Below are 22,117 nucleotides of genomic sequence, written 5' to 3'. Positions count from 1 at the left end.
AGTGCAGATGGTGTAACCAAAAATGAGATCGATTACATCATAACTGGCTGTAAGTCAACCGTTAAGAACGTTACGGTCCTAAACAATTTTTCAACCGGTAGTGATCACCGAATGGTTGGTGCAAGAGTCACGTTAAATACCAGATTTCAAAGATCACAACTAGTTAAAAAAAAATGAAAAGATTGACGTACAAAGGCTTTCCACACAAAATGAAGAATTTGCTACGAAAATGACTGCCGATATAGATAACGTCAACAATCAATGTGAAACATTGTACGAATTGAATACCAAAATCGTCGATACAATAATGGGTTGCATGAAATCCAGATGCAAATCCGTCCAAGGGAACGAATCAAAACTCAGCAGAGAAACATTAGACCTGATCGCAAGTAGAGCAGCAGGGCCGTAGCTAGACTCGATTTTCAGGGTGTGCTCATTTACAAATTCATGGTATACCCTCCTGTTAAGTTATTCGTCTAACATTATGGGTCTAACACAAACATCATGACTTATTAATAGGTTTGGATCTTTCGTTTCTGGATTTCAATTAAAGATTTATAAATAATATATAATATATAATTTATAAATTCATCGACTGACAGATGGTATGTAAGATCGACTCTCTTTTTTTGGACGATGCTTCCACCACATACTTCGATCTTTTAAAAACGGCTTCAATTTCTTCTTTCTTCTGCAAACCGTGCAACTCTTGACTCTTGACGTGCAATGGAAGCAAACTACACGTCTAAAATTCAATGTTTGCCGTCTGCGTTTGGTCATCAAGTTTCCTTTGCAATTACAATCAAATTGATCAGGCATCTCACGGTTGTATCGCCGTAAGATTTCATAGGATCTAACGTGGGTCTTCCCGGATGTGCATACGGTGTGCAGATCGACTTTGGTTCTTATGCCAACACGCCGGATTCGAATCGAAGCCTCCACGATTTCCTTCAAATACTTAAAGGCTTGTTCAAGGTATTTTTTGGTCCGGCAAGACTCGCAATGTCTTTTAAATACGTTGTGGTCACAACTTTCGTGTGACTCTATTGTTATACTCTTTGAATTTACGGAAAACAATTTTTTTTTAGCAGTTGATTGGGCTGTAGTCAACGAGTAACTACAGTACAGATACACATTGCAACCGGCTTATATAGACTTTTCTCACACACAATTGTATTCTCTGCGCAAAAGTCCATGCTTCATACGCAAAAAAAAACAATTCGCTCCTCCGCGCAAAAGTCCATCCTCCACACACACAAAAGTAACATTCTCCGCACAAAAGTCCATGCTTCATACGCAAAATTTTGCAAAAGCCCATCGACCATAATATATACACGGAAGAACACAACGCATAACATTATACACAATAATTGCGTGTTCTTCCGTGTATAAATTATGGTCGATGGAAACAAAAGAAATGTAACATTTTATGGACGATGGGCTTTTGCAACATTTTGTGTATGAATCATGGACTTTTGCGCGGAGGAGCAAATTGTTTTTTTTTTGCGTATGAACCATGGACTTTTGCGCGGGGAAATGTTACATTTTGTGTATATATGAAGGATGGACTTTTGCGCGGAGAAAGTAATATTGTATGCAAATAAAACTGATTTTCTTTCTTTTTTCAAATTATTATTTTTACTTGCACACAATATTACATTTCTCCGCGCAAAAGTCCATCGTCCATATAAATTGATGCAATTTATGTGCTGCTTAGAATGTGCAGTTTTCGTTATTTTACTTTTAAAGCTGAATTCAGACTTGTCCGTTTGGTTCATCCGTTTACTTGACAAAAGAGCACGTGTTATAAAAGGCCTTTCATGTGTGCTATTGTTTGCAACCTGTCAAGTAAACGTATGATCATTTTTTCGTAAATGCGAACAAAACTGAGGTACGCAAAGGGACGGCTCACACGCCGCAAACATCGCACACATGTATTTCTCATTTACATAGGTAATGAGAACGCTTATTGAGAAGTGTCGTGAATACAACATCGACATAGTCTTGCTATTCATAGACTTCGAAAAGAGTAGACTCAAGGTACTCCAACACAATTCGATATGTGTACAAAAATGCTACTTCATGTATCTTCTTCTTCTTCTTCTTTTTCAGCCTGTTTCTATCCACTGCTGGATGTAGGCCTCTCCAACTTCTTTCCATTTCGTACGATCCATTGCCATTTGCTGCCAGTTTGTACCTGCAATATTCTTAATTCCGTTTGTCCATCTCTCTGGTGGTCTACCTATAGCTCGTCTTTTATATGGTCGCCAGTTCATGATCTTTTTGGTCCAACGTTCGTCTGTCCTTGCAATATGTCCCGCCCAGCTCCATTTCAGAGATGCTATTCTTTCCATGACATCAACGACCCTGGTTTGTTGTCGAATCCATTGATTCGTCATTCTGTCTCTGAGTGTTATTCCAAGCATACTCCGTTCCATGCCTCTTTGTGTCCCTCTCAATTTATCTTCGGATGCTTTCGTTAAAGTTAACGTTTCCGCTCCATAAGTGAGCACTGGAAGGACACAAGTGTCGAAAACTTTGCGTTTCAGGCTATTATTCATTTTGCTTTTGAAAATTAGTCTGAGTTTTCCGAACGCTGCCCATGCAAGACCAATCCTACGTCTTATTTCTGCAGTCTGGTTGTCGAGACCTAACGTCAGTTTATGTCCTAGATATACATAGCTGTCGACTCGTTCAATGACAGTGTCACCAATTTTGATTTCTCTATCGTCCCTGATGTTGGTCATGAATTTTGTTTTCGATAAGTTCATCTTGAGGCCAACTTCGATTGCCTCTTCACTTAACTGTTGTAGCATAAGCTGAGCCTGACCTATATTCGCTGCTATCGGTAGATACTCTCCATTTATCTTTATTCCCATTTTACTCCAGTTTAACTTCCTAAAAACACTCTGCAGAATCGCCGTGAATAATTTCGGTGAAATAGTGTCACCCTGCCTTACACCTCGGCCGATTCTGAATTTCTCCGTGCTCTTATGAAGTTTTATACATGAAGTAGCATTTTTGTACACATATCGAATTGTGTTGGAGTACCTTGAGTCTACTCTACATTCGTCTAATGCGTCCAATATCGACCATGTTTCCACTGAATTGAAAGCTTTTTCGAAGTCTATGTCGATGTTGTATTCACGACACTTCTCAATAAGCGTTCTCATCACCTGCAAATGGTCGTTTGTGCTGAAACCAGATCTGAAAGCAGCTTGTTCAACAGGTTGGTAGAAGTCGAACTTGTTAGTGTTCCTCTTCGTAATGATTTTCATAAACAACTTGTAGAGTGTTGACAATAGGCTTATGGGCCGGTAATTTTCCAGCTTTGTTATGTCTCCTTTTTTATGCAGCAATGTAATTACCCCATTTTCCCAGGCTTCTGGTACTTTTTCCCATTGGAGACATTGATTAAACAAAGCCGTGATTGCCTTTAATAAGGAGTCTCCACCCAGTTTAATGGCTTCCACTAGAACACCATCTTCTCCGGGAGACTTTTTGTTTTTCATCTCGGCTACTGCGGCCTTGACTTCATCAACAGTTATGTCGGGCATATCCTCCGATCCCACGTTTCTTATTATTGGTCTATCTTCGGTTTCTTCCGGTGGACTCTGTCTTGCTGAAGAAAACAAATTCTCATAAAATTCTGTTGCAATGTTTAATATCGCATTTCGATCCGTTTGGATCGTTCCTGTTTTGTCTCGTAATTTGAAGATTTCTTTTTTGGCGTTTGTCATTTTTCTCCGTAAGACTTTCATATTGCAGTTAGCTTCAATTATGTTTTGAGCCAATTGGACATTATATTTTCTTTCATGTGATCTCCTTGCTTTGTTGATACTTTTAGACAAGTTCCGGTATTCCACCGAATCTCGCCCTCCGTTTTTTACCAACTCTGCTCTGCTTGCGATCAGGTCTAACGTTTCTCTGCTGAGTTTTGATTCTTTCGCTTGGACGGATTTGCATTTGGATTTCATGAATCCCATTATTGTATCGACGACTTTGGTATTCAATTCGTCCAATGTTTCACATTGATTGTTGACGTTATCTAATTCGGCAGTCATTTTCGTAGCAAATTCTTCATTTTGTGTGTAAAGCCGTTGTACGTCAAACCTTTCACTTTTCTGAACTAGTTGTGATCTTTGAAATCTGGTATTTAACGTGAGTGACTCTTGCACGAACCATTCGGTGATCACTACCGGTTGAAAAATTGTTATCTAATTCGGCAGTCATTTTCGTAGCAAATTCTTCATTTTGTGTGTAAAGCCGTTGTACGTCAAACCTTTCACTTTTCTGAACTAGTTGTGATCTTTGAAATCTGGTATTTAACGTGAGTGACTCTTGCACGAACCATTCGGTGATCACTACCGGTTGAAAAATTGTTTAGGACCGTAACGTTCTTAACGGTTGACTTACAGCCAGTTGTCCGAAATGTTCGACAACGCTGATACTGATGACATCACTGAGCCTACTGGTTGTCATCTTGACAATTGTGCGGAAGTATAATATTACGAAAGTTGCTCTTGATAGATGCGCTTGTGCGCTTTCAATTAATCTAAAGTTTGCAATCCATTTTTACGTTTTTATTAATTCAAAATTTATTCTGTGTTAAACAATCAGTAAGGTGTTTCGTGCGTTGTTTTCATTAATTGGCAACGATTGCCTATGTAAGTTGCGATGATTACGGATGTTTTTTCTCAAGTAATTTCAATCGAGGTTTCTTTTCATTGTTTAGACATCAAGTCAGGTGTTCAAGCTCGGTTTTCGAATTTGGAATTTGCTAATTCGTCCAGTACGAATAAGTAAGATTTTACTGTTCTTTGAGTTAGTCGTGGATGTTTACAATTTCTTTTCTTAATTCAAAGGATTCGAATGATTGAGTCGCACAGATGAAACACGTTTTACTGATTATTTTGGTTTGGTCTGAAAGTACTAAAAGTAAGAAGTTTGATGTAAAATAATGATTTTCTCTTTTGACCGGATCTTAAATTTAATTTACAGAATTTGAAGCTAACTATTTTCCTGTAAAATAAAACTCTGATAAACAAATTGAGTTCTTTGCTTTCAATCGTCGGACCAATCGCCGTAACACGGACATTCTTCAAATTTTTTATTTGATGACGTAAGCAATATGGCGTCGAACGAGAGGACCGTTTACAAATACTCAAGCTGCCAGTGTTGTGATGCATTGGACACAGATGAAATGGTGCAATGCGACGTTTGTGACAGATGGTTTCATTATGCGTGTGTTGGTGTTGATGACTCTGTTGCGTTTCGTGAATGGAAATGTGATCGGTGTTTTTACGCTTTTCCGACAACAACAAAAATGACAACAAAAACGACAAATGTTTTACCGTCAGCGGATAAGGAAAATCAATCGCCGAATGTTCATTGGCGGAAATCAAGAAGTTTTTCTACGATAACATCAATTTCATCAACTAAAGAAAAAGACCTGGCTATACAGCGAATAGAAGAAGAACGGCAGTTGTGTGAAAAGCGGGATCGAGAATATATTCGGAAAAAATATTCAGTGCTTGAAGGATCGGTTCACGAGTTAATGGAACTTGGTGAACACGAGCATAATGTTGATGAGGAGAAATCATCGTACGAGGACACATTAAAATGGGCGCAAAACATTCAAGATCTTACGGACGATTTAGCTAACAAGTTTACGGTGGACAATGTCTCAATTTCCATGAGTGAAGCCGAAAAATTTACTTTGAATCAAAAGTTTCTACCGCAAGCATCGTCGTCGGCAGCTGTCCGGCAAAAATCGTCTGGATCCAAGCAGCAATTTAGCTCACTTAATCCGTTCCGTATATATGAGGATAGTCCGGTGAATTCGTATCGTCCGATAAATGACAACGTTCGATTCGAAAAGACAGAGGTTCTGAAGCAGCCATTGCAGTCAAAGGCCGGCGACAAGTTTAACTCTACTTATGTGAAAGAGTTGAGACCGACGAAAGGGCGGATTATTCAACCAGCACGACTTCAGTTTCCTGAGACAACATTGGGACAAAATAAGGCGTTCACTAACTACAATGCAAAGTCAAATTTCGATCCACAAGCAACAGAATTTCAAATGGGTCAAGAAACGAAGAAGCCTAAGTTTAGTGAATTTTATTCATCAACATTTACGAACGCTCCACCGAAGATGGACTATGATCAGTTTGGATTATCGACTAAACGTCCGCAAACGACTGAGCAAATGTCAAATAAGTTGATGCGGCCATTTTATTTTGGTCCACAAACAACAAGTCAAACACCTATGAATCAAACGCAAGTGAATGAGCCAGCAATTGATCAATCAGGTGTCCATAATTCTCCTGAAAATCAGTTACCAGAGAATAACCAGGTCATCATTCAACCGCCAATACAAAATCCTTGTGGTCGTATGGTCGATTATAAGAAACTATGCAAATCATCGGTCAATTTGACACGAAGTCAGATAGCGTCTCGTCATACAATGAACAAAAGTTATCCTGCATATTCTGGCGAGCCAACGAAGTGGCAAATGTTCGAGAGTGCATTTGTGAATGCTACAATTTCATGCGGGCTCACCAATGCCGAAAATTTGTCACGCCTTTTAGAATGTTTGAAAGGTGACGCATTAAACGCTGTTCAAGGATTATTGCTACATCCAGAATCAGTTCCTGGGCTTATGGAAACATTACGACTTATGTTTGGTCGACCTGAATTGATAATTCAAACGCTATTGGATGAAATCAACAAAACGACTCCACCGAAATCTGATGATTTGAAATCGCTAGTCAAATTTGCGATTTCTGTTCAGAATTTATGTTCGACAATAAAAGCATTTAATTCTGTCGAACATCTGCGAAACCCGTCAATGTTGAAGGATCTAGTCGAAAAACTGCCTACGCAAGTTAAGCTCAATTGGGCATTTTATAAACAAACCGTTGTTGATGTCAATTTGTCAACACTGGCGGATTGGTTGTACGCTTTGGCTACGGTTGCCAGTGACGTCGTTACAACAGTTCCTGATTCACAAGCTGATAAGAAAATACGAAAGGATGATAACAAGACAGCGAATTACATCAATTCAACAAATTCGCTCCAGCCCGTGATGCAAGTTTCATCAAATTCTGGTGCAGTGACAAAAAACCAAAAGAAGTGTCCTGCGTGCAATCGAAATGTCTGCAAAAAATTGGCTTTTTGTGAAAAGTTCAAGAAGATGACTCGACAAGAAAGGTGGAGACTGATAAAAAGCAACAATATTTGCGGTTGTTGCTTAGGCAATCATCGATACTTTAATTGCAATCAAAAAGTTACGTGTGGTGTTGCTGGCTGTGATTTTTTTCATCACGTTTTACTGCACAATGATTCCAAAGCAAAGGAGAAGGTGGAATTAGCGGCTGCTACAAGTGAAGTGGTTCAAAAGAAAGTCTGTAATTCGATGAATGGAATTGCTTCAACTTTGACTTATCCAGAAATATTTCGGATTGTTCCGGTTAAGTTATATTTCAACGACAAGTGGATACGCATTTACGCATATTTTGATGATGGATCCAATTTAACAACTTTGGAATTTCCTATTGCTCAGAAACTTGGTCTGCAAGGCACCCGAGAAAGTTTATGTGTAAAATGGTCATTTGGTGAAACGCAATTGGAAACAGATTCTAGTCGAATTTCGTTACAAATCAGTGGTGTACATGACGGCGCTGAAAAGTTTCTACTCGACGATGTGCGCACTGTCAAGAATCTAAAGTTGCCAACACAATCAATACCCAAAGATTGGCTTGCAAAATATCCATATTTCGATGGCATTCCGATCACTCCATACAATAATGCGACTCCGCAAATGATCATAGGTCTGCGATATTCAAAATTGATGGTGTCATTGAAGACAATCGAGGGCACCTGGGAACAACCGATTGCTTGTAAAACACGGCTTGGATGGGTCGTTCAAGGACCGAATGATAGAAGAATTTTAAATTCAAACAAATTCAGCCTGAATATGTGCGATTGCCAGCGATCGTATCACGGTCTTCATCAGTTGGTAAAGGATTTTTTTTCATTGGAGGCATTTGGTGTGCAAGTCACAGATTCCGTCGTTGAATCAAAAACAATTATGAGAGCCCGAAGCATTATGGATGCATCAACTGTGAAGATCGATCAGCACTACGAGACAGCTTTATTGTGGAAGGCAAACGATATCACATTGCCAAAGAGTTACGATATGGCTCTTCGTCGATTGGAGTGTGTCGAATCGAAGATGAAGAAAAATCCAATTTTGTCGGACCGTATAATCAACTACTTCAAAGATTTTCTCGATAAAGGATATATCCGGAAGCTATCGTTCGAAGAGCAACAGTTGCAAGGCCCACGCACTTGGTATTTGCCAGTTTTTCCTGTCTTTAATCCCAAGAAACCCGAAAAGTTACGTTTGGTATGGGACGGTGCTGCAAAAGTCAATGGGGTGTCGCTAAATTCGCAATTGTTACCTGGACCTGATCAATTGGTTCCCCTTCCGGACATTCTGCGTCGTTTTCGTGAAGCAAGGATTGGTCTAAGTACGGACATTATTGAAATGTTTCATCGCGTCTTTGTGAATTCAAAGGATCAAGACGCACAGCGATTTTTGTGGAGAGATGGCGACGTATCAAAGAAACCCGATGTGTTTGTTGTGAAAGTTTTACCGTTTGGTTTAACATGCTCGCCGGCTATTGCGCAATACGTGAAGAACAAAAATGCTGAGTCGTTTCAACAACGATATCCAAAGGCTGTCGAGGCTATAGTGAAAAATCATTACGTGGACGACATGATTGAACGAGCTCACGACGTAGATTCTGCGGTTCAGCTGATCAAAGACGTACAATTTATTCACCGACATGCAAATTTTGATTTACGCAATTTGATATCAAATGATCGTGAAGTATTGGAGGTGATTAATGGAAGTCCTGAATTCAGTGACAAAATTTTGGTTGACAAGCTGGACATCAATGTTGAAAGAATTTTGGGAATGTATTGGAATACGAATACAGACACATTCACGTATTCACTTCGGTTCCTGAAAGTGCAAGACTTGACAGATGGATATCGTCCAACGAAACGAGATGTGCTTCGAACTTTAATGTCAGTTTTTGATCCGTTGGGTTTTCTGACACATTTGCTGATACATGCCAAAGTGATTTTGCAAGAGATTTGGATTACAAACATCACATGGGACGAACAGATTCCTGAAGCATTAGCAATAAAGTGGTTACGTTGGCTCGAATATTTGAAGCAAGTGGAATCTCTACACATTTCTCGTTTGTACTCACCACGTATGTCACCTAACAAACCGACTTCGATTCAATTACATGTTTTTGTTGACGCAAGCCTGGAGGCATATGCATCAGTTGCATATTTTCGAGTTGAAGATGCCAATGGAGTTGACAGTTGCCTGATTGGTGCAAAGTCACGAGTCGCTCCGATTAAGCCAATTTCTGTTCCGCGTTTGGAATTACAAGGTGGAATTCTTGGTAAACGATTTGCCGAGAGTATTTTACACAGCCATTCGGATTTGGAGGTTGAACAGACAACGATATGGTGCGATTCGAAAACTGTTTTATATTGGTTGTCAACGGAACCACGACGTTATTCGCAGTTTGTTGCATTCCGTATTGGAGAGATTTTGGAGACGAAAATTAATGCTCAATGGCGCTGGATTCCTTCCGAATTTAATGTTGCTGACGATGCGACTAAAACTAAGGATTTGCCAGAGTTACGTTCCACATCCCGCTGGTTTCGTGGTCCCGAATTTTTGCGACATTCGAATTCCAATTTTTCGTTTGAATTGGACGAACCTGATTTCACGACAATTGAAGAAGTTCGGCCGTATTATTTGTTGACACATGTGGAAGTTCCAGTAAACAAGTTCATTGAATACGAACGATTTTCTAATTGGCAACGGTTGGTCCGGACTATGGCATATGTTTTGCGGTTTGTTTCAAATGTCAAGACGAAACAATCAGAACGCCGTCTTGGTGTACTGTCAAGTGATGAATTGCTGTCAGCAGAATGTCGTTTGTTTGCTCAAGTTCAATACGACTGTTTTCGAGAGGAAATCTCTATAATTCGTTGGAATCAAACCGTCTCCATGGATAAATACAAACAGCTTGACAAAACGAGTCCAATTCGTATGTGCTCACCGTATTTGGACGATTCTGGTGTTCTTCGTGTCATGGGTCGGCTAGACAAAGCGCATACGATTTCTGAATCGGTTCGGCGACCGATAATTTTGATTAAAGATCATTATGTAACGCATTTGGTTGTCGATTGGTATCACCGCAAGTATCTTCATTTGCATCATCAGACGGTGCTTAACGAAATAAGGCAAAAATTTTGGATTCCAAAGTTACGAGTTCTTTTGAAAGTTATACGGAACAATTGCCAAAAGTGCAAGAATGATGCATCAGTTCCTCGTGTTCCGGAAATGGGATCAATTCCACGCGAACGATTTGCAGTTTTCACTCGACCATTCACATATGTCGGAATCGATTATTTTGGACCGATAAAAGTTGTTGTTAATCGCAGTAACCCGAAACGTTGGGGTGCTCTTTTTACCTGCTTGACGACTCGTGCTATTCATCTGGAAGTTGCTCATTCTATGGACACAAGTTCCTGCATTATGTGCATTCGCAACTTTATTGGACGTAGGGGTACGCCCAAGAAGATTCATGTCGACAATGGTAGCAATTTTCATGGTGCCAATAACACTCTACGGGACGAGATAGATAAGTTGGATCGGACAAAGATACAAGAAGATTTTGCTACGGATCACATTGAATGGTCTTTCAATCCTCCCACCGCAGCACATATGGGTGGCATTTGGGAACGAATGGTCGGCATTGTCAAGACGTGTTTGGATGAAGTTCTTACTGTTCGTTATCCTACTGACGAAATGCTGTTAAGCTTGTTCATCGAAATCGAAAATATGGTCAATTCGCGTCCTTTGACTTACGTTTCATTGGATTCACCGCACGATGAAGTTTTGACGCCCAATCATTTTCTACTTGGGTCGTCCAATGGCAGTAAACCGCCGGGGCAATTTGTTGATGCTGATTTGTTGCGTAATAATTGGAAAGCTGTTCAAGCCATGACCGACAAATTTTGGAGGAAGTTCGTCGACGAATATATTCCTACGTTGGTTACACGGACAAAATGGTTGAACAAGGTCACACCTTTGCAAGTTGGTGATTTCGTTTTGCTTGCTGATCCTAATTTTCAACGCAATACTTGGCTCAAGGGAATTGTTATTGAAACGTTCAACGATTCGGGTCAAGTTCGAAGTGCTCGAGTTCGCACTGCTACTGGTGCGATATTTCGACGACCAGTCTCTCATTTGGTGGTTTTGGATGTGGCGGAACCGCGACAAGTTAAGATGAATTCTCCGAATCATTTAACGGGGTCCAGAATGTCCGAAATGTTCGACAACGCTGATACTGATGACATCACTGAGCCTACTGGTTGTCATCTTGACAATTGTGCGGAAGTATAATATTACGAAAGTTGCTCTTGATAGATGCGCTTGTGCGCTTTCAATTAATCTAAAGTTTGCAATCCATTTTTACGTTTTTATTAATTCAAAATTTATTCTGTGTTAAACAATCAGTAAGGTGTTTCGTGCGTTGTTTTCATTAATTGGCAACGATTGCCTATGTAAGTTGCGATGATTACGGATGTTTTTTCTCAAGTAATTTCAATCGAGGTTTCTTTTCATTGTTTAGACATCAAGTCAGGTGTTCAAGCTCGGTTTTCGAATTTGGAATTTGCTAATTCGTCCAGTACGAATAAGTAAGATTTTACTGTTCTTTGAGTTAGTCGTGGATGTTTACAATTTCTTTTCTTAATTCAAAGGATTCGAATGATTGAGTCGCACAGATGAAACACGTTTTACTGATTATTTTGGTTTGGTCTGAAAGTACTAAAAGTAAGAAGTTTGATGTAAAATAATGATTTTCTCTTTTGACCGGATCTTAAATTTAATTTACAGAATTTGAAGCTAACTATTTTCCTGTAAAATAAAACTCTGATAAACAAATTGAGTTCTTTGCTTTCAATCGTCGGACCAATCGCCGTAACACGGACACCAGTTATGATGTAATCGATCTCATTTTTCGTTACACCATCTGCACTAGCCCAAGTCCATTTCCTTTGAGGCTTTCCGGCAAAAAATGAATTCATTGCGTACAAATTGTGTTGCTGTAGGAAGTTGAGTAAAGTATTTCCACGCTCATTTCTTTGGTCGTTGCTAAAACTACCAATAGAAACTTCTGAGTCTTCTTCTCGTTTTCCCAGCTTCGCATTGAAATCACCGATTAGATATTGGTAATGTGATGGGTTTTCGTCCAGAGCTTTCTCGAAATCTTCATAGAATCTTTCTACTTCTTCGTCATCATGGGTGGATGTGGGTGCTTCATGTATAAAACTTCATAAGAGCACGGAGAAATTCAGAATTGGCCGAGGTGTAAGGCAGGGTGACACTATTTCACCGAAATTATTCACGGCGATTCTGCAGAGTATTTTTAAGAAGTTAAACTGGAGTAAAATGGGAATAAAGATAAATGGAGAGTGCCTGAGCAATCTCCGCTTCGCTGATGACATTGTACCGATAGCAGCGAATCTAGGTCAGGCTCAGCTTATGCTACAACAGTTAAGTGAAGAGGCAAGCAAAGTTGGCCTCAAGATGAACTTATCGAAAACAAAAGTCATGACCAACATCGGGGACGATAGAGAAATCAAAATTGGTGACACTGTCATTAAACGAGTCGACAGCATGTATATCTAGGACATAAACTGAAGTTAGGTCTGGACAACCAAACTGCAGAAATAAGACGTAGGATTGGTCTTGCATGGGCAGCGTTCAGAAAACTCAGACTAATTTTCAGAAGCAAAATGAATAATAGTCTGAAACGCAAAGTTTTCGACACTTGTGTCCTTCCAGTGCTCACTTATGGAGCGGAAACATTAACTTTAACGAAAGCATCCGAAGATAAATTGAGAGTGACACAAAGAGCCATGGAACGGAGTATGCTTGGAATAACACTCAGAGACTGAATGACGAATCAATGGATTCGACAACAAACCAGGGTCGTTGATGTCATGGAAAGAATAGCATCTCTGAAATGGAGCTGGGCAGGACATATTGCAAGAAGGACAGACGAACGTTGGACCAAAAAGATCATGAACTGGCGACCATATAAAAGACGAGCTATAGGTAGACCACCAGAGAGATGGACAAACGGAATTAAGAATATTGCAGGTACAAACTGGAAGCAAATGGCAATGGATCATACGAAATGGAAAGAAGTTGGAGAGGCCTACATCCAGCAGTGGATAGAAACAGGCTGAAAAAGAAGAAGAAGAAAACCCCAAAAACGACATGCCTTTTGTAACAAAAAGTTGGATAACTTCTTTCAACAGGCAGCACCAAACTCGGGACCGGTTTCATTCGCCAGCACTAAATGAGCACAAAAATGTAAGTATACACTCCAATATGTTTCGTACCCATCCGTAGTCAAATGTCGAAAATGACATATGGCATACTTTCAGACACATTTTTCTTTGGTCCCTGAACAGCACCAAACTCGAGTGAGGGCTCATTCGACAGCACTAAACTAGCACTAAATGATAGGTCTAATCCTAAAACAGCACTGAATGGTGGGGGTGCCAACGACATGTACCTTTTACCGTCTGCTTCCAATTCAACACAATTCAACAATCAAAATCTTTCAACTTACTCTGTATGTTTCTATCTATCTGTCTATCTGTCTATCTATCGACAGTCGATCTCGGAAACTAGTCAGCCAATCTCCATGAAATTTTGCAGGAACCTCAGGGTGGGCATAAAAATGAAAATGTGATACGCCATTACCCCAGGAAAAAGCAGAATTTTGTTTTATTGGCCTCGAAGTGGTTTCTGAGTGTGGTTTTCGAGGGTCGGGAACGCGTTTTCGGCTGTAGCTTAGCTGTATTGAAACCTACAGAGGCGTGCGACGCATCAAATGAAAGGTATTCGTAACACGATTCGAACAAAAAAAATTAAAAAATCGTGGCAGATTCGTTTGAGCTAGAGTGATTAGAGTGACCAAATTTTGAGCTACTCGAGTGTAGGATGAAAGGACTAATATTTTTTTGGGATATGAGAGATAGAGAATTACTTTCTTCGGCAAAGTCTCAGAGTTTTACGAGTAGAACAGAGGGGCATATGTGAAAAATGTCGAAAGTTGGAAATGGGTGGGTCAATTATGTTTTTAGAGGCATTTCTTGAATGGTGGCAGATAGAGAATTACTTTCTTCGGCAAAGTCTCAGAGTTTTTCGAGTAGGAAAGAAAATTTTAGATTTTCGTCAAATTTTCGAATTTTGCCAAATTTTCAAATTTTGCCAAATTTTCGAATTTTGCCAAATTTTCGAATTTCGTCAAATTTTCGAATCTCGGTAAATTTTTGATTTTCGTCAAATTTTCGAATTTCGTCAAATTTTCGATTTTCGTCAAATTTTCGATTTTCTGTTATAAACTGTTATAAAAAGCAGTGTTCTAAAACTTCTAAAACGACTGATATCCCAACAAAAATCTCTTCGAGAAAAGTGTGACGCAGTCTTTGAAGTACAATTTCTAAAATGAATGATATCGCTAGAGTTGACGCTTTCAGCTTCGTTACGCAAAAATTAAATTTTACACCCAATTTTAGTTCAAACAAGCTGGCTTAGTTTTTCTCATCATCTGCCAAATAATTTTTACCAAAAAAAAATTGACTATAAACAACCAAAATTTTACCAAAAAAATCTGGTAAAAATTTGGTAAAAATTATTTGTTGTTTATTATTTGTTTATTGTTTAGGACCGTAACGTTCTTAACGGTTGACTTACAGCCAGTTATGATGTAATCGATCTCATTTTTCGTTACACCATCTGCACTAGCCCAAGTCCATTTCCTTTGAGGCTTTCCGGCAAAAAATGAATTCATTGCGTACAAATTGTGTTGTTGTAGGAAGTTGAGTAAAGTATTTCCACGCTTATTTCTTTGGTCGTTGCTAAAACCCTAATTAACACCGCCAAAGACTGTCCCAAGCCAGTTTGAAAAAGAGTGGAGGGAATGAAGTTTAACGAGGACGTAGCAGTAGATAAGATAGGATTAGATAGATCAATCTTAAGGTTGAATGAATCGTGAGCTGGAAGCCGAAAGAATTGGGGTTAAGGGACCAACGTTGAGGTGAAACAACACGATCAGGAAGCCAAAGGATAGAACGATCCCAGAATTCTTATTAGCTACTAGGTTAAGCTTTTAAAGGACGAATAACCTTTTGCTCAGATAGGTTCAAAAGAATGGGCAAAGCTTTATGGAAAAGAATGTTCAAAAAGAGTAACACTACCCCGTCGGGCACTGTGCACTTTGATAGGCACGGTGGTCCCGGAACGTGCAGAAATGTGCGGGTCAGAGCTCGAGGATTACCGGGGGCGAGCAAAGTAAAGCTTTCATACTCACCAACCCGCAGTAGCAAGCGTGGTGTTTTAATGCTAAAAACCTTCAAACGAAGCCATAACGAATTATACATTGCCACATATAATGCCAGAACATTGTCGTCAAGACAAAAAATGCAAGAAATGGAAGAAGAGCTAGAAAAGATAAAATGGGATGTTGTGGGAGTGAGCGAAGTGAGAAAACCTGGAGAGGAATGCCTGAAATTACAATCAGGGCATACATTCTTCTACCGAGGAAGTGACAGTCAGATGCTGATGCACGGTGTCGGATTGTTCATAAACAAGCGGTGGTCGGATCGCATAATTCACACGAAAAGCATATCCGATCGAGTGATATACGTAAGCCTGAAGATAAATAACAGATACAGTGTCAAATTAATTCAGGTTTACGCACCCACGTCCACCCATGATGACGAAGAAGTAGAAAGATTCTATGAAGATGTCGAGAAAGCTCTGGACGAAAACCCTTCACATTACCAATATCTAATCGGTGATTTCAATGCGAAGCTGGGAAAACGAGAAGAAGACTCCGAAGTTTCTGTTGGTAGTTTTAGCAACGACCAAAGAAATGAGCGTGGAAATACTTTACTCAACTTCTTACAGCAACACAATTTGTACGCAATGAATTCATTTTTTGCAGGAAAGCCTCAACGGAAATGGACTTGGGCTAGTGCAGATGGTGTAACGAAAAATGAGATCGATTACATCATAACTGGCTGTAAGTCAACCGTTAAGAACGTTACGGTCCTAAACAATTTTTCAACCGGTAGTGATCACCGAATGGTTCGTGCAAGAGTCACGTTAAATACCAGATTTCAAAGATCACAACTAGTTCAGAAAAGTGAAAGGATTGACGTACAACGGCTTTACACACAAAATGAAGAATTTGCTACGAAAATGACTGCCGAATTAGATAACGTCAACAATCAATGTGAAACATTGGACGAATTGAATACCAAAATCGTCGATACAATAATGGGTTTCATGAAATCCAAATGCAAATCCGTCCAAGGGAAAGAATCAAAACTCAGCAGAGAAACATTAGACCTGATCGCAAGCAGAGCAGAGTTGGTAAAAAACGGAGGACGAGATTCGGTGGAATACCGGAACCTGTCTAAAAGTATCAACAAAGCAAGGAGATCAGATGAAAGAAAATATAATGTCCAATTGGCTCAAAACATAATTGAAGCTAACTGCAATATGAAAGTCCTACGGAGAAAAATGACAAACGCCAAAAAAGAAATCTTCAAATTACGAGACAAAACAGGAACGATCCAAACGGATCGAAATGCGATATTAAACATTGCAACAGAATTTTATGAGAATTTGTTTTCTTCAGCAAGACAGAGCCCAACGGAAGAAACCGAAGATAGACCAATAATAAGAAACGTGGGATCGGAGGATATGTCCGACATAACTGTTGATGAAGTCAAAGCTGCAGTAGCCGAGATGAAAAACAAAAAGTCTCCCGGAGAAGATGGTGTTCCAGTGGAAGCCATTAAACTAGGTGGAGACTCATTATTAAAGGCAATCACGGCTTTGTTTAATCAATGTCTCCAATGGGAAGAAGTACCAGAAGCCTGGGAAAATGCGGTAATTACATTGCTGCATAAAAAAGGAGACATAACAAAGCTGGAAAATTACCGACCCATAAGCCTAATGTCAACACTCTACAAGTTGTTTATGAAAATAATTACGAAGAGGAACACTAACAAGTTCGACTTCTACCAACCTGTTGAACAAGCTGCTTTCAGATCTGGTTTCAGCACAAACGACCATTTGCAGGTGATGAGAACGCTTATTGAGAAGTGTCGTGAATACCACATCGACATAGTCTTGCTATTCATAGACTTCGAAAAAGCTTTCGATTCAGTGGAAACATGGTCGATATTGGACGCATTAGACGAATGTAGAGTAGACTCAAGGTACTCCAACACAATTCGATATGTGTACAAAAATGCTACTTCATGTATAAAACTTCATAAGAGCACGGAGAAATTCAGAATTGGCCGAGGTGTAAGGCAGGGTGACACCATTTCACCGAAATTATTCACGGCGATTCTGCAGAGTATTTTTAGGAAGTTAAACTGGAGTAAAATGGGATTAAAGATAAATGGAGAGTACCTGAGCAATCTCCGCTTCGCTGATGACATTGTACCGATAGCAGCGAATCTAGGTCAGGCTCAGCTTATGCTACAACAGTTAAGTGAAGAGGCGAGCAAAGTTGGCCTCAAGATGAACTTATCGAAAACAAAAGTCATGACCAACATCGGGGACGATAGAGAAATCAAAATTGGTGACACTGTCATTGAACGAGTCGACAGCTATGTATATCTAGGACATAAACTGAAGTTAGGTCTGGACAACCAAACTGCAGAAATAAGACGTAGGATTGGTCTTGCATGGGCAGCGTTCGGAAAACTCAGACTAATTTTCAAAAGCAAAATGAATAATAGTCTGAAACGCAAAGTTTTCGACACTTGTGTCCTTCCAGTGCTCACTTATGGAGCGGAAACGTTAACTTTAACAAAAGCATCCGAAGATAAATTGAGAGTGACACAAAGAGCCATGGAACGGAGTATGCTTGGAATAACACTCAGAGACAGAATGACGAATCAATGGATTCGACAACAAACCAGGGTCGTTGATGTCATGGAAAGAATAGCATCTCTGAAATGGAGCTGGGCGGGACATATTGCAATAAGGACAGACGAACGTTGGACCAAAAAGATCATGAACTGGCGACCATATAAAAGACGAGCTATAGGTAGACCACCAGAGAGATGGACAAACGGAATTAAGAATATTGCAGGTACAAACTGGCAGCAAATGGCAATGGATCGTACGAAATGGAAAGAAGTTGGAGAGGCCTACATCCAGCAGTGGATAGAAACAGGCTGAAAAAGAAGAAGAAGAAGAAGAAGAAAACCCTAATTCACCTACCCATTTCCAATTTTCCGAAAAAAGTAACTCTCGAGTAGCTCAAAATTTGGTCACTCTGACCACTCTAGCTCAACCGGATCTGCACCAATTTTTGTTTGATTCGTGTGGCGAATACCTTTCATTTGATGGGTCGCACGCCTCTGTAAGTTTCAATACAGCTAAGCTACAGCCGAAAACGCGTTCCCGACCCTCGAAAACCACACTCAGGAACCACTTCGAGGCCAATAACACAAAATTCTGATTTTTCGTGGGGTAATGGCGCGGCGTATCACATTTTCATTTTTATGCCCACCCTGAGGCTCCTGCAAAATTTCATGGAGATTGGCTGAATAGTTTCCTAGATCGACCGTCGATAGATAGACAGATAGATAGATAGATAGATAGATAGATAGAAACATAAAGAGTAAGTTGAAAGATTTTGATTGTTTGGAAAAAGTAAATTTGGTATATTTTGTATGAAAAGTGACCAATTTCAAAACGATGTATCTCAGGCAATTTTAAACCTACATATTCGAGTGGTTTTGTGGTGATAAAGTCCAAAGGGCAGAAACTGAAATGTTTGGCAATACATAGTTGCCGCGTCTCAAAAAAAAATCTTCGTTCTTTTTTTGGGGGTTTCGCTTCGGACATGATTCAGAAACATGCTAGACCGAACAATTCAATTGTTATAGGAACCCGCAGCCTAGATAATGAACTGAATACTTGCCTTCAACGCCTGGAAACCAAATCACAATCAAAATCAAAGAAATTCTCAGACATGATTCGTGAGGAATTGAGACAAAAAGAATTCAGTAATTGGTGTCACATACTTCAAAATAATCGGTAATGTTGCTGCATTCAGAGCCATCCCTGGTCGTTCAACTGAACAAAGCGTTGCGGAACTCCATTCTGTAACGAGATAGAAACTCTTCCACATGTTCTGGGTATGTGTAGTCAGGGAGAACTTTTGCGACACAATCGACACAACAGTATTGTTAAGATAATCGCCAATGAACTGAGAAAGAAAGGATGGACAGTAATAGTCGAATTTGCTTGCATTTCATCCGATGGATCAAATAGAAGAATTGATATAATTGCATTCAACGAAAAAACAAGGATAGGTTTTATAATTGATCCGACGGTTAGATTTGAAATTGACGAGAATCAATCAATCATGGTGGATGAAGAAAAGAAAGCCATTTACGAATTGTGTATATCCCATATGTTAATGAGAAAGTTTAACTTAATCGCTTGAAGTAATCGGCCTTCTGATAGGAGCGAGGGGAACGTTGACTAAATTCTTTTTGGACTGCTCAAAATTCGAAATCCAAAATATAACAGAAAATATTGGTCTCGAGGCTGTGAAAGGAAGCTGCAAAATTTTACATAATCATACGTACGACCCTCAAAAAGCAATAACTTTAGTCAACACGATTTGAATCAATAAGATTAAAACATTTGTAATTACAATTTTGGACAGTATTCTAAAAATTCAAAGAAAAGTCAATGTTTTTACAGTTATACATAAGAATACCTACTTCATTTCTAATCTAATACAAGAATTATGAGTACCTGTGACCTCTGGTGTAAAACCAACAAAGTTTAATTTTTATTTAGTGAAACATACTAGACATCAAAATCTGAAGTGAAAGCATTTTTGCTCATAATGTCCACAGCTGGGCTTGAACTAGCAACCTCTGGTTTATAAATCCAGCGCCTATCCAACTCGACTAACTTCATTTCTTTCAAATTTTGAATCTTTGAAAATTTAATTCGAAGATAAATAAACTGGGTTTGCTAATAGTCGAAAGAACAACGAAACTTCTAAAGTTCGTTGTTAAAAACTAATTACTTTAGTGGTACGACTCCAGTTTATTTTTCATAAAATGCAGAGGGATGGTCCATAAAGTACGTAACTCGAAAGAGTCACAGGTAGGTCTGGACATATTGTTACAGATAGTGCAAAATATTCAGAACTACATGGAAACGTAATTACGAGATATAATGATAAGTCTGGAAAATGCAGATTTTGGGGATCGCCCCAGAGCTTTAAAAAGTTTAGTTTAATTTACAATCCAATCGATATTCATTCCACATACGATTTACACGTTATAATACATACATAAATGTCATAAAGTTGGAAATGCATGTGGAATGAATAGCGCCGATTGGATTGTAATAGTTACTTCTTATAATTCCGAGACTGTCCTATGACTAGTGACTCACTAGAGAGTAAAAAAAAACTCTTCTTGAAATGCAAGGTGAGGTAAGAGTCGACTAAAATTTCTTTTTAAAAAATAAAAATTCAACACAAGGTATTTGTAATATGACATTAAGGCAGATTGCGATTTTTATTTAATTTAATTTAATTTAGTTTTAAGTTGACGTAAAACGAGGAAATTATAAGGAATTTTTCCATACAAATTGTATTGTCAATCGACTTATAAATCGAATGTTTTACGTCAAATTATAATAATAAGTAAAAATCACAATTTTCTTATCATTCCACGCGCTTTCTCAGAAGAAGTTTACGTTAAACATACATGATGTTTTACAGCACTCATCGAACCGTTTTATATCGATGAAATATTCCATATACCTAAACAATAATAGAAATTATGCTTTTAAAATACATTACGTGTTAAGAACGAAGATTTGCGATTGCTACCATTCAAAGAAACGCTAAGCTCCATCGGAGAAATTGAAAATCGTGATATTTAGTTGAATGAGGCCCTAAACTTATTTTGTGGTCCAGCCGATGAAAACAGTCGGCGGCTGACGGCGGCTGACGTCATATTTTTGTATCGGCGGCGGCGCTCGGCTGAGTACCTCCAGCCGGCGGCGCGCCGGCTGAACTCGGCGGCGCACACCTCTAATAGGGCCCTAGTACCGGCCTTAATCTAAGGACCCAAATTTCTGATTTCTGTAGTTTTGGTACTTCATCTTTCAGACGCGCGTACACATGATTGTTCAGATTATTAGCACCTTCTTCAACAATATTCTATTTGGTGTTCGATTACCTTTCAAATGAAACAAAAATTAGGAAAAACGGATGACATTTACTCGAGTTATATGCAAGATACACATAGGACCCTAGTAGCAGCCTTAGTCCAAGGTACGCTGGTCAACTTTTGTTCGGCGGCGGCTGTAAAATTTTTTCACTGAAGTTTTTTTTTCAGAAACTGTTATTACTTTTCAAAAAAAATTAAATACCTCACTCTAAATTTAAAATATTTCATTTGAAGACCAGTGCTGAATATTCAATTTCTTGTTGTGACAAAAAGCAGTTCAAGACATTCTCAATGAAACTAAACTCCCTTAAAAGTTGGATTTTTAAACGGAAAACTAAGTAATTGACTTTTTATTACATTTTTTTCCCAGTTTTCTGTTACTTTCCAATAAGAAAAGTCGATGTGATGTAGCTCAGTTTCGATTAGAATTATTTATTAACCAAATATTTCGCGTATCGCATTGGATCGATTAAAGACGATCAATCTTCATAAAACTAATTCCTGAACACATTTTACTTAGCTTACACTGACTAATTACATTAATCAGTTGCGTCAATTATCACAGATTCGATTTCTATTTCGATGGTCATACATGACTAGAACTTTTATCACTTTTGTTTATTTTCAATTGTAATGTCACTCTTCCCATCTGTTCAGTCAGATTCTCGTTTCTTCTGTTGGAGTCGGATTCAAATTC

At 39.0% G+C, this 22,117-nt stretch overlaps 1 protein-coding gene and 1 long non-coding RNA gene across 4 annotated transcripts in view; one reads left to right on the top strand and one right to left on the bottom strand.

Annotated features, from left to right (window-relative positions):
* LOC119067041 (chloride channel protein 2) overlaps nucleotides 1-22,117 on the bottom strand; it is a 228,147-nt gene that overhangs the window by 200,994 nt on the left and 5,036 nt on the right. The window lies entirely within an intron of this gene.
* On the top strand, nucleotides 4,423-5,097 carry LOC119067058. The gene is made up of 2 exons (XR_005085848.1): nucleotides 4,423-4,667; nucleotides 4,736-5,097. It is a non-coding gene; the product is annotated as an uncharacterized LOC119067058 (long non-coding RNA).

This window comes from Bradysia coprophila, assembly GCF_014529535.1.
Source record: "Bradysia coprophila strain Holo2 chromosome X unlocalized genomic scaffold, BU_Bcop_v1 contig_117, whole genome shotgun sequence".
Taxonomy (NCBI): Eukaryota; Metazoa; Arthropoda; class Insecta; order Diptera; family Sciaridae; genus Bradysia; species Bradysia coprophila.
This window is presented reverse-complemented; position numbering and strand designations above follow the sequence as displayed.